General features: G+C 36.3%; 1 long non-coding RNA gene across 2 annotated transcripts in view; it reads left to right on the top strand.

Moving 5' to 3' along the window:
* LOC140141752 (uncharacterized) overlaps nt 1-12,533 on the top strand; it is a 60,208-nt gene that overhangs the window by 5,346 nt on the left and 42,329 nt on the right. For both annotated transcript variants that reach the window (XR_011857441.1, XR_011857440.1), the window contains exon 3: nt 11,318-11,403. This is a non-coding gene — a long non-coding RNA (uncharacterized lncRNA). The remainder of the gene's footprint in view (nt 1-11,317; nt 11,404-12,533) is intronic.

Here is a 12,533-nt window from a genome sequence, read left to right as displayed (position 1 = left end):
TTCAGACCTCGTAAATACTTGTTTAGGGTGCTATTTGAAACTTTGTGGCCACACATGATACCCCTTGTCAATGACCAGTGGCCCCCGGTACTGTAGTAGACCAGTTTAATTTATCATTCCCTAAATTAATCTCTCTGCCCTGACCATGGAAAACTCATCATTCCTGTTCTGATTCAACAGCTCAGATATCCATGAGAAAACTGGTCTACTGTATTTCAATATATAATGAACTTACCTCATTAAAAATGCAGTCTTGGCTGTTTATGCACATATCCTGTGGTTTATTCAGATTTCCTTTTACAAATTAAGCGTACTGTTAGCCGTCCAGCGCGTATTATTTGCACAAGGTCCAATGTATACGCTTGACGTTGCGCACGTATACACAATGGTTAAGCTGTCAAATGAAATCTGAATAAAACTTCATCTGACCCAGATAGAGCTACCCTACGTGGGTTGGGTTCAGTGAACACATTGGGTTGGGCTAATGCATAAACATGTATGCTTGCCTATCTGTTATTGGTTAAGATTTACCACCCACATTGATTTTTACTTCATTAACATTCATCTCAGATTCGAGATGAAAGAGGTTGAGTCTATGTGTTAAGATATGGTGGGTCACACAGGTCATATCCAACTACCGCAGTCCTTTTTTCTCTGGGCAGGGGGGCAGTCACTGGAGATGTGATGTGTTTTGTCATAGATTTTAAATGGTTTCATGGATGGAAACGTATGAATTGTTTATCAAAAAAAAAAAAGGAATGCAGCGCAGTCTAATTCCCCCATACATGTATGAAAGACGATGACTTTAATCTCCCATACAGAGGGTGAACTTCAAATGGAGTCATCCAGTCGGGTAATCCATATTCATACTCGATCCTTGAGTGGGAGATTAAGGTCAGTTTTTCCATATTTGTGCATGGATTTCAATTTGAATAGCCCATAGTGTGAACACTCTGATGATATCTCATGTATGTATACATTGTGTAAATATAGTGTTGTCTCATATGATATTAGTTTGTAAATGCTGTTACCATGGCTACCGAAGATAGCTAATATTTAAAATATTGTGAAAAGTGTGAATGTTTATGTACATTTCTTATTTTAGTGGGTGTGGCTTGACTTCACATAATTTGATTGGTTTTTGGGTGTATAATGTCACACAATAATGGATTGTGATATATAAGACAGCGCACACACGACCGGGCAACATCGGCGTTTGTTGATCCTCAATGATCACGCAATAGTGCATTCACGAACTAAGAACGTGGTTCGCTGGCGTGAAGATGTTTATGAGCGGTTTCGTTCATTTAAAACAACAGGCATGTCCTTACAAAAGTAACTTTATTTTTGATGCAAAAAAGCAGTTTTACTTTTAACTAGAGCAGTTACCGCACCGTAGCTGAATGAACCATGTGGCTTGGGCAGATTATGGCAAATGACTGTCACCCGGGGGTCACACCTTGGCATTTTGAGATAGAGACCCAAAATAGGAATATTTACCAGAGTATAATGAGGATTAGCACCCCCGGTGGGGAAATTATTTTGAATATATTCTGTACTTTTTATCTTTGTCATTTCACCCCACTTGGGGGGGGGGTCATAACCTTCTTGACATTTCAAGATATGAAAAGGACCCACAATATGAATATTAAACCAGGTCTAACGAGGAGTGTCACCCCGGTAGGAAAATTATGTTTATTCTATTCTTTACTATTTTCTCTTTCATTTGACACCACTCGGGTGTCATATATGGAAAAGGACCCAAAATAGAAATATTGACCTGGGTCTTATGAGGAATGTCACCCCCGGTGGGAAAAATAATTTCTAATGAAAGGTCTAATGAGGAGTGTGACCCCTGGTGGGGAAAGTATTTTTATTATATTTTTTACTCTGTTCTCTTTCATTTGACACCACTCGGGGTACATACTTTTTGGTATTTTTGAGATATGAAAAGGACCATATGAATATTGACCCAGGGCTTATTATGGGTGCCACCCCCGGGTGGGAAAATAATTTTATTATATTCTTTACTTCCTCTTTAATTTGACACCACTCGGGGGGTTCATACCTTGGCATTTAAAGATATCGTCGGGTGCATTACATAGTGACGGATGTTGATTTTTGTCATTTTTATGAAAATTGGTCAATGTATTTTAAATAGTGAGTAGTATAATATTACCAAGATTTGAAGCTCAAGTTTGCATAATTAATTAGTTAATTAATTATGCAAATGACGGATGTTGATATATTACATTACCCGGCGTTTTACATAGTGACGTATCTAAACATCCGTCACTATGTAAAACGCTGTTTACTCGGAAAAACAAATAAATTGTATGGCGTACATGTATCTGTCACATCCGTCACTATGTAAAAACATTATTTTTCAATTTGAACGTACATAATTCAATATTGAAACCTACATGATTTCTTGACGGATGTTGATAACGTAGAGCAGATATTCAATGGATCATTATTTTAGTAAAATATCACTTTTAATAAATTTGTAACGGTTCGAGTTGATTCGACAATTATTTAGAGACATTATTTCAAAGCTTTACAATATAAAAGGATGATTAAGTAATAAAAAATGAAAATATTATCCTTTTTAATGAGTAGGTTATTGAAAGATGATCAAAATATTGGCGTTTAGAGGCGGCTCCAAATTGACAGATAATACAGTGTAAATTGGTAAAAACTGAATACAATCATTGGCGTTTTGTAAAAATAAGTTACAGCTTGTGTGATTAGCTATATCAATGCATGAGAGTGAGAACTAGTAAGATCGGGAGTAAATACTCAAATACAATATGCCATGTATGTCATGGGCACTCGTGACAAGTCGGTTTTATCATGAAAAAATAGTTTAATAATAAGCGTAAAGAACCGACGGATGCTTCAAAGTCCTTCCTTGATCCAACTTTTATGCGCAAGACATAGTGACGGATGTCCATAGATCAACACGAGATACCAGATTAGCGTGCGCGATATTGGCGCAAGACATAGTGACGGATGTGTGACGGATGTTAGGGTGCAACGTTTTTACATACTAACGTATAACTTTGTAATCATTTTACTGATTTAATAGCGAATAATTCTTCATGTGATAGATGTTTCAAGATACTTTAGATACTAGTTTTTTAAAATACAGCAACTTTTGGAGGATTTTACTTGTTAGTGTTCTGCTATGGTTGATCACAATTCGGCGTACTATTTAAAAAAAAAAAAAAAAACTTTTTTCTGGCAAAGTTTAACATCCGTTACTATGTAATACACCCGACGATATGTCCATTTCAGACCAAAAGGTTGGTAGTAAGTAACATGCACTAATATAGGCTGATACCATTTTATGGTTTAGTAAAAATTCCACTAAAAACTGAATAAGAATGAGAATAAAAGATAGCATTTTGTCTTTTGCCTATCCAATATTGTGTCACAATGGATGGGATGGCCAATATTTTGAGTAGTGGATGCTGGCGCAGTATATACCATCTACTGAAGATAGCTCAAATTACATCATGTGCATGCTTTTATATCTACTGACGATATCCTGATACAGATATCCTGATACACAACGTGCACAAAAGTTCAAATTGGGTATCACTGTAACAAGGTTCATGAATTTAACAGTATTGCTGTTTATACTTTTACCACTGAGAATGCTCATTCATATAAATTGTCACAAAATGAAAGGTTCATCTTGTATAATCATAGGCCTATTAATTTTTCACTTTTTAATTTGATTTTCTTTGATCTTTACAAAATGTCTCTGTGAGTTGACCCCAAATAATGTTGGGCGTATGTTATCATTCAAATGGTTGCCTGGTTATTTCTTTCATTTTTTGCCTGTCTGGTTCTTTGGGTGTCCGGTTCTTCGGCTGTTCGAGCAGAAGCAAATTCATTAATCCACTGTGCAGCTCCAATGTAATAACCAATCAACTTTAGACTTGGTGTACTTGTGATAGGATATGGTGGCCTGATAATTTGCTGTATAGTTTTGTGTCATGTTATCAGCATATGTTTAAGAATTAATGAGCTTATTTGCATATTGTATTTACAAACCTTTGTTATTACACACCTTTGTATGGGGGCCACCTTAATTACTAACCACATAATTCTAGTTTAGAGTTGTATGTGTACCATTCAGTGGTGGCGCGTAGGGGGCATTGGGAGGAAAAGTGAATTTCGGGGGGGGGGCAAAATCATCAAATTTTATGACAAATGCTGTAAAGTGGAAAGTTTTGTAATTTTGGGTTTTGCTGGGGGGAAACAGGGGGCAAGAGTTCTGACTGGGGGCATTAACTCTGAAATTGGACATGACAATGCAAATTGCACCCAAATTGTAAATTACCTATACCGTATGTTTGAGATTTTTTATGTTTTTTAAAAAGGAGAGTAACTTGAAATCAGTTTTGAATAAAACCGACCAATTTTAAATTTCGTTTTGACATTTGACCTATTCAACCAAAGTATTCTTAATACTTTGATTCAACCTTATAACTTCTGAACTAAGCACCGTAGAAAAATATGACAATTGACTTTTTTGTACCCTGTGAAGAGAGGAACAATTTGAGATACACTACACATGATAGGACTATTTTTAAGTTTCGACCCCTTGTGGGACTACCACAGGGGGCATAGGAAAAAATGGAACCAATCAAATTTGTATCCTTTCAGGTTTAAGGGATGGGGTATGAACATTTGGGCAGTATTTATTGTGGGAAGAAGAATATACAAAGAATGTCCTTCTGATATCAAATAAGTTAGATTTTTTCAAATTCGCAGTGTAATACACATTTTATGGCAAATGATTAAAAATTGATATTTTTGATATTTAACAGTACTCAAAGTAAACTTATTAAATCTGATGATTTATATTTGAAGTGTATGTAAGTGGGATGAAAAGCCGACGATTAATTGAAAATTTTGACCTTTCGTATTGAAGATATGGATTATTTTTCCCCAAACACCAAAAAAAATAAATTTTCAATTGATCGCTGGCTGTTCCTCCCAGCTACATACACTTTTAGATTATATCATTAGATTTATAAAATTTACTTCGAGGACTGTTATATCAAAAATGTGAAAAATATCAAATTTTAATAATTTGTCATCATGATAAAAATTTGTATTATATCGTGAATTTCAACAAAATGAAAATTATTTGATATCAGAAAGACATTTTTCATATTCAGAATACAATTCGATATGTCTGATGTGCTCTCATTTCCCACAAAAAATGCTGTCTAAATGCTCACAATGCTCATTCCAGATCCCTTAAGGATGTCAAAAAAACATTGGTTCCACAAATGTAGCAAAAGAAAATTCCAACCCATAGTGCCCTATACTACATGGGGGTGCAAAGCAAAGCAGTGTGTTATCTTCCAGTGTTGTAGTCGAGTCCTCGTCATCCAAGTCCGAGTCCTTGGTGTCCGAGTCCAAGTCCGAGTCCGAGTCTCTACCAATTTCTGATGTCCAATGCTGAGTCCGAGTCCTCAATGTTCGAGTCCGAGTCCGAGTCCTTATGTATTAAATTCAAGCTCCGGAATTTTCACCAATACTTTACCAATGTAGGCCTTAACTTAACCAAAATTTTAGTTCTATATTTATTGTAAATACATAATTTGCTAGTCCCACCTAGCAAGCCTAGTATTGTTTTGGGGCTGTGCAATAATTATGCAGAGCGTGGGGAGGGGTGAAATTGCAAAAAATGCTTATCCCCTCTCGGCCTGCCAAAAATTGCTTCCCCCCCCCGGCCTGCCAAAAATCTTTGCACCCTCCTTTGCACATGCTATTTTTTGGGATCCCAATTTATGTTGCGCAGCAGGAAAATTTACATGTGTAAGCGTTTCCGTACTGTTTTCTAAACTTTTTTAGAGCGTTTTATATAAAAGGTGCCCCAAATGTGCCAAACATTGCTTGTTCCCCCCTCTCGGTTTGCCAAAATTGCTTGCACCTCCTTTTCGATCGGCCAAAATATTCTTACCCCCAATTTTACCTTACCCCCAATGCTCATAATTTTTGCACACTTCCGTAGGTAGCATAGCTTGGAAACAGAGTATACAGGATGTATCAAAATGATTGGTACCTATCAATTTTGATGCATTGAACAGCCAAATCTAACATTGGATACCCTTGAAATGTGCAAAATATATAGTTTATGACTTGTTGTACAATTTATCTATAAATTATACGGGTCATGTGTTTAATTTTTGTGTGTCATACTCATCCAGTATCAATGGAAATTAATGGGTACCAATCATTTTCATACAACTTGTAATCACAGACTCACAGTAAATTATTAGGCTTGTGTTTTAAAGAGGCAAAAGATGCAATATGACAATCAAAATATGACGTTACTACCAAACTCCAGGTGCCAAACGAAGGGGTGTTGGATCCGACTGTAGGCCGATGCAGTATTATTCTGAGGGTGGGGGTCACTTACAAATATAAAAGGTGGTATGGGTATGTGCGGCGGTCCAGGGTCCCTTTTTCAGGCTCTCCGGCAGTTCCTTAGACCCATCACATTTGCATCATGCTCCAGTTCATTGAGCCTAACACTCTGAAAATCGCAGTCAAAATATTTTGTACACAAAAAAAAATGAAATTTGCCCACCAAAGTAATTTTGAACATTCACTTACTACCCGCAAACAACTAACATATAGCATTATGGACTCAAGCCCTCAGTTCTCACCCTCCCCAGTTTCTTGACTAGGTGGGGAGGGCTCAACATTTCTATTCTTAGCAATTTTTTTTTTTTTTACAATGTTACTGAAAGATTGTTTCAGTTAAAATCTGTCTCAGAATTCTAGATGTGCATCAGGGTGTGAAGGTGTTATCATCTCATCCCCACTCTAAAGTTCTGGCTCACTTAGATGGGCACTTGACTCTGAGCTTGAATAAAAAGCCTTGTTAATGTTCTTTACATCTTTCAAGTTTAGTTTGTTATGATGTTATATAACAGCAACAAGCTGCTAATACTACCCATTCAGCCATCTTCTTTCTTTAGATCCATCCAATCAGGTTCTTTCTTATGCCCCATAACTTTATCAGTTTTTTGTTGTTGCTGATGTGATATCAGTAGTCAAGTCAACAGAAACAAAAACTGTTGGCCCAGCTCTGCTCTGCTCTGCTGTTATTCTATACCAATAGCACTGTGGTGTCAAATCATAGATAGTGAAGGTGAAATATATGGTCAAATGCATGTAGTTCAGGCGTGCAATTATAAACTATATATCAAAATTCTTCAGTGAAGGATATACCAATATTGAGAGGATTGAAACCCAAATTAACATCTATGCCCGCATTCATAGTCTAGAGGAGCACACAATTGGGATTTAATATCAATTAATGGAATCCAGCTCAATCAGCTACATTGTATATACTTTTCTTTACAAGCAGGCAAGTACATATCCATCAAATATCTCTTTCATCAGTTTTGTGTGGGATAATTTACCCACATTATATTTTTATGCTCTATTTTATAATAGATTTCTATTTCCATATCTCAGCTGTTATAACATTATTCCAAAGATGCATCTCATTATTATATATAGATGTATGTATATTTGGCTAAAGATTGGTTAAATGTGATACTTGGTTGCCTGTTTAAAAGTTGTTTGAGTGCAGCTTGAATTTATTGTGGTTTGTTCACATTTTACCAATAGAGGTTATCCACTTTACTCATGTGTGACTTCTAACAAAAGGCGCTGATTCCCGTAGTATTCCTTATTCAGAACAAATCAATTCATGACCTCGGAGTTACCTGCATGACTCTTGGCGGCTATTTTGAAACAGTCATGGTTGCACATGCAGGTACTTCTTTTGAAAGTCTTAAACAATTAGGTATAGCAGTCGTTGATAGGATATGCAGCTTATAGAACATGGATAACCTCTATAATTTTAAAATTTGAATATGCTGTCTTGGTTAAGTTCTAAATTACTTGCCTACTTGTTGTTTATTATTAATTATCTTAATCATCATTGTTGGTTTGATTAATTATTACTTTGCTCAATTGTCATTAATTGGCTTATTTGTCAATAACGTGAAGGGGTATGAATGTTTGGACAGTATTTATTGTGGGACATTAGAGCACATCAGACATATCGAATTGCATTCTGAATACGAAGAATGTCCTTCTGATATCAAATAATTTTGATTTTTGAAATTCGCAATGTAATACACATTTTATGGCAAATCATTAAAATTGATATTTTGATATTTAACAGTACTTGAAGTAAACTTTATAAATCTGATGATTTATACTTAAAGTGTATATAAGTGGGATGAAAAGTTTGACGATCAATTGAAAATTTTCACCTTTCGTATTGAAGATATGGATTTTTTTCCCCAAAACACCAAATAGGTCTTTTTGGGAAAAAAATCCATATCTTCAATATAAAAGGTCAAAATTTTCAATTGATCGTCAGCTTTTCCTCCCAGCTACATACACTTTAAGAATATATCATTAGATTTATCAAATTTATTTCGAGGACTGTTATATATCAAAAAGTTGAAAAATATCAAATTTTAATAATTGGTCATAAAATTTGTATTATATCGTGAATTTCAAAAATGAAAATTATTTGATATCAGAAAGACATGCTTCAGATTCAGAATGCAATTCGACACGCCTGAGGTGCTCTCATGTCCCACAAAAATACTGTCGAAACACCATAAACGCTCATTCTAGATCCCTTAATTGAATTCCGGGATTGAATTACAATGTAATGGGCCTGCTCAGGGGCGGCACCAAGGTATAGGGGGGATGCAATTTCAAATTTGGGAAATGTCGTTTGATGCAGGGGGTGTGCACCCCTCAGAATTTGGACAAATTCTCAACACAAGAAAACCCAAATGAAGCCATTTGATTCACCATTTTTGGGTATTTATTAATTTTCAAACCGCATATTTTTATGGATTTCATTTACATGCCTGCTTTTTGGGCTGCAAATTCTAGGCATGGACCTACTCAATTTCGATCAATTTTACTGTTCTTTCTTTTTACTTATGCATTCCCCATCCAATTCTACCTTTTCTAGAAAGAAAATTTTTCTTTTACCATGTTACCCCATTCCTTCCATATTCTTATCATGTCATCCTTTCTTTTTAACAAATGATCAGGCATTACAATATTATTTGAGCCTATTTTGCAAATGCAAAGTTTAAATCGCATCACTGTACATTACATGTATGTTGCATTGTATGATATGCCATTAATAACACAGTATATATGCATGATAAAAATGAAATAATGAGGGGTGTCTGAAAGTTGGAAAATATTTTAAAATACAAGCCGTAATGAAGCCAATTATTTTTGGTGCATAATTTTTACACTATTTCTGAAAGAGGTATCATAGTAAATAGTTGTTGTATATGCAATGTGATGAAACCATGCCTGCTTCAATAGTGAATCAGACTTATGCCCCGTATTTTAATTGACAATTGACAAGTACACTATTTGATTGACAGTTGCTGGGCATTTTCAGTACACCAAATTTATCCAAGCTGATTTAGCCAGAGTCAACATGGGGTCATCGCAGATAATATTTTCATAGCATATTGAGCTAACTCTTCAGCTACTTGGTTTTTCACAATATGATAGTAATGGAAAGAAATGACCAAATGTTCCTTGTTTTTTGCAATTTCATTTTTTTGAAACGATGATGTAAACATGCATCACCTCTTTCACAGGTCAACCTCTTACACAGCGCAAGCCATCATGTGCATGACCGCGCATTGAAGTGTGTGACTGACTTAATTTGCGCAAACATGTGGCTTATCCTTGATGAAACCCCTTGAAATTTGCATGTTCTGAACAGATATTGGGAAAGCAGAATCTAGAACAAAGATAATCATGTTATGGTCACTAAAATGACCCATAATGCTAGACAAAATAGGTTGGAATGAAAAATATATAAAATGTGCACCTTGTAATGGCCATCATATTTTCATTATTTTTAGAGTGATGAAATGGCGCTTTCTTGAATGAGTGTACAAGTCTACTACTGAGCGCACTTGAACAAAATGTCAGAATTCAACATTGATTGGGGGAATGGGGGCTCATTTGCAATGTCGTACTAATTTCATGCCAACCCTTTTGTCCAGGGTTGCAGGCCAAAATCACCTACTTCACGCAACACCAAGCACGCAAACACACTGTTTATTATACACAACAAATTGATTATTATTTAGTAATTAGTGCAGTATGGCTATCGATCAAATCCTTCTCACGATATTACAATTACTTAAAATTACTACAAAGATTTCTTTATGCTATGATTACTAAGCCTGGAGATCATGATTGGCTGACACATTCTGATGAGATTCCGTTGATGATCTCAGTTCCTTGCCCGGGTTCCTTGATCTAAGATCCGGTAATGTCCAAGATCCTGTTTATCCAAGGCAAACTCCTGGTTTACCACAATCAAAGTTCGATGTCCTGATGACTATGGTCTCACTATCCTAGCTGCTGTGCTTGTGTTTTCCAAATGGTCTTCTCATATGTTGACCATAGGCTCGTCTCTCGGAGTCTCTTGATTAAGCTTTCTTCCCGGGCTTTCTGCTCCACTTGTTAGTCTAGCAAAATACCACAGTTCCTTGATGGAGATTTTTCAGTCGGCCGCTTCTTTGAGTTAACGTAATTGAGCACTATATATATTGGCTCTACTACCGCCTCGACTGGATTATTTAATTCTCCAACACACACACAAGAACTGTGAACCCGAAGTTTGAAGACTTCACACAATAATGGTAACTTTGTACCGGGCTTTGTACCAATACTGCCCTGGCTAACATAAGTTTCACAGAGTTCCCTCTAGAATTTCAATCTCCCATCTTAATCATTTCCAATCCAGGCTTTATATATCATTTCTTACTACCCGCTCTGACGAAACCCGCCATAAGTTGCACTCAGCCAGTTTGAGATGCGGCGAGTCAAATTTGGTAAAGGCTAATGATTAAAATTGATATTTGTGCAATATAACAGTTCTCGAACTAAATTGTATAAATTTAATGATTTATACTTTAAGTGTTGTGTAACTGGGATGAAAAGTGTACTGCAAATTTTGACCTTTTGTATTGAAGATACAGATTTTCTTGTTGTGTGTAAACTAGGCAGAATTTGTGTGTATGTGTTATAACCTAGGAAGGTTTTTTTAGTCAAGTGGGTGAAATATTTTTTTCTTTGCACGCATATATTCAAAGTTTTTTCTTCAAAAAACCATGCCCCTGGAAATATAATGGAGCGCCACTTATGATTAGTTTTCGTGTAACTTTCATGACTTCTAATATTGAGTCTCTTTGTATCATTACAGATCCATCACTTTCAGTGGAAGCAGTATTTGTTGTTGAGATGAATCAAATGAACAGGGATGATTTCAGTATACCAGGACAATTAAAAGTAAGTGCACAATTATATATATATAGCCAGTCAGTGGTTTCACGGCAGTGGCGTAACTAGAGTTGGTAGCGCCCAGGGCAAGAAACAAAAGTGGTGCCCCTAGCCCCCCCCCCAGGGCTAAGGATACATAATGGCGCGCCCCCATTCTTGAAACAATTGTGCGTGGAACGTACTAAATTTTGGACAAATAAGGCCTACCACTAATTAAATTTGGTTACTAGAAGTTAAATATCGGTCTTAAAATGTTCTTTTTTTGTTGCTGCAATTGATTTTGTGCTAAAATGCGCTTTTGTGCAAAGCGAGTGAAAATTTTGACTTTCATCGCTTGGAGGGGCGCAGAATCGATGCTGAATTGGTCAATTTTGCGCCCCCTAAGGGTGGCGCCCGGGCACATTGCCCCCTGGCCCCTAGTTATGCCACTGTTTCACAGGCTATCCAATTTTTCTGAGAAAATTTAGAAACATGTGCTTATGGAAATTTGGCGAAAAATGAAAGCTATTAAAATTAAAGCCAATTCAGTGATCCCAGTGAAGTGTAATCGTTTATAAATTCATAAAAGTAAAGGATATGTCATTAAAATTGTCATTGACAAAGCTGAGGCCCCATTCAAATACATGTAGGTAATTTCTCATTTAAAAAGTTCGACTAAAAGCTCTTCATAAATTGAAAACCCAATGTGCAATGGATTTATTTTTTCTCATTTTTTTTTCAATCGATATAGACAAGTTTTGGGGCAAGTTTGCCAGTAAAATTATATCTGTTGCGAATGTTTAGTGCCAGGCTTTTTATGGGAAAGATTAATGGACTTGTGTGATATTTTTCTTTTCAGTAATTAAATAAAAGAGGGGAGAAAAGTATAATGTATAAATGTATAATGGCTAGACCGGGCAGTAGAGTAGTGTTAGTCATTAAGGAATGGTCACCTGATGAGGTCTATCCTCCCGACAACGGGCTAGACCGGGCAGTAGAGTAGTGTTAGTTGTTAGGAAAGGTCACCTGAGGTCTATCCTCCCGACAACGGGCTAGACCGGCAGTAGAGTAGTGTTAGTCATTAAGGAATGGTCACCTGAGGTCTATCCTCCCGACAACGGGCTAGACCGGGCAGTAGAGTAGTGTTAGTCATTAAGGAA

This window comes from Amphiura filiformis, chromosome 20 (assembly GCF_039555335.1).
Source record: "Amphiura filiformis chromosome 20, Afil_fr2py, whole genome shotgun sequence".
NCBI classification, from domain to species: domain Eukaryota; kingdom Metazoa; phylum Echinodermata; class Ophiuroidea; order Amphilepidida; family Amphiuridae; genus Amphiura; species Amphiura filiformis.
The sequence above is the reverse complement of the archived record's forward strand: the minus strand, read 5'-3'. Positions and strand labels throughout refer to the sequence as shown.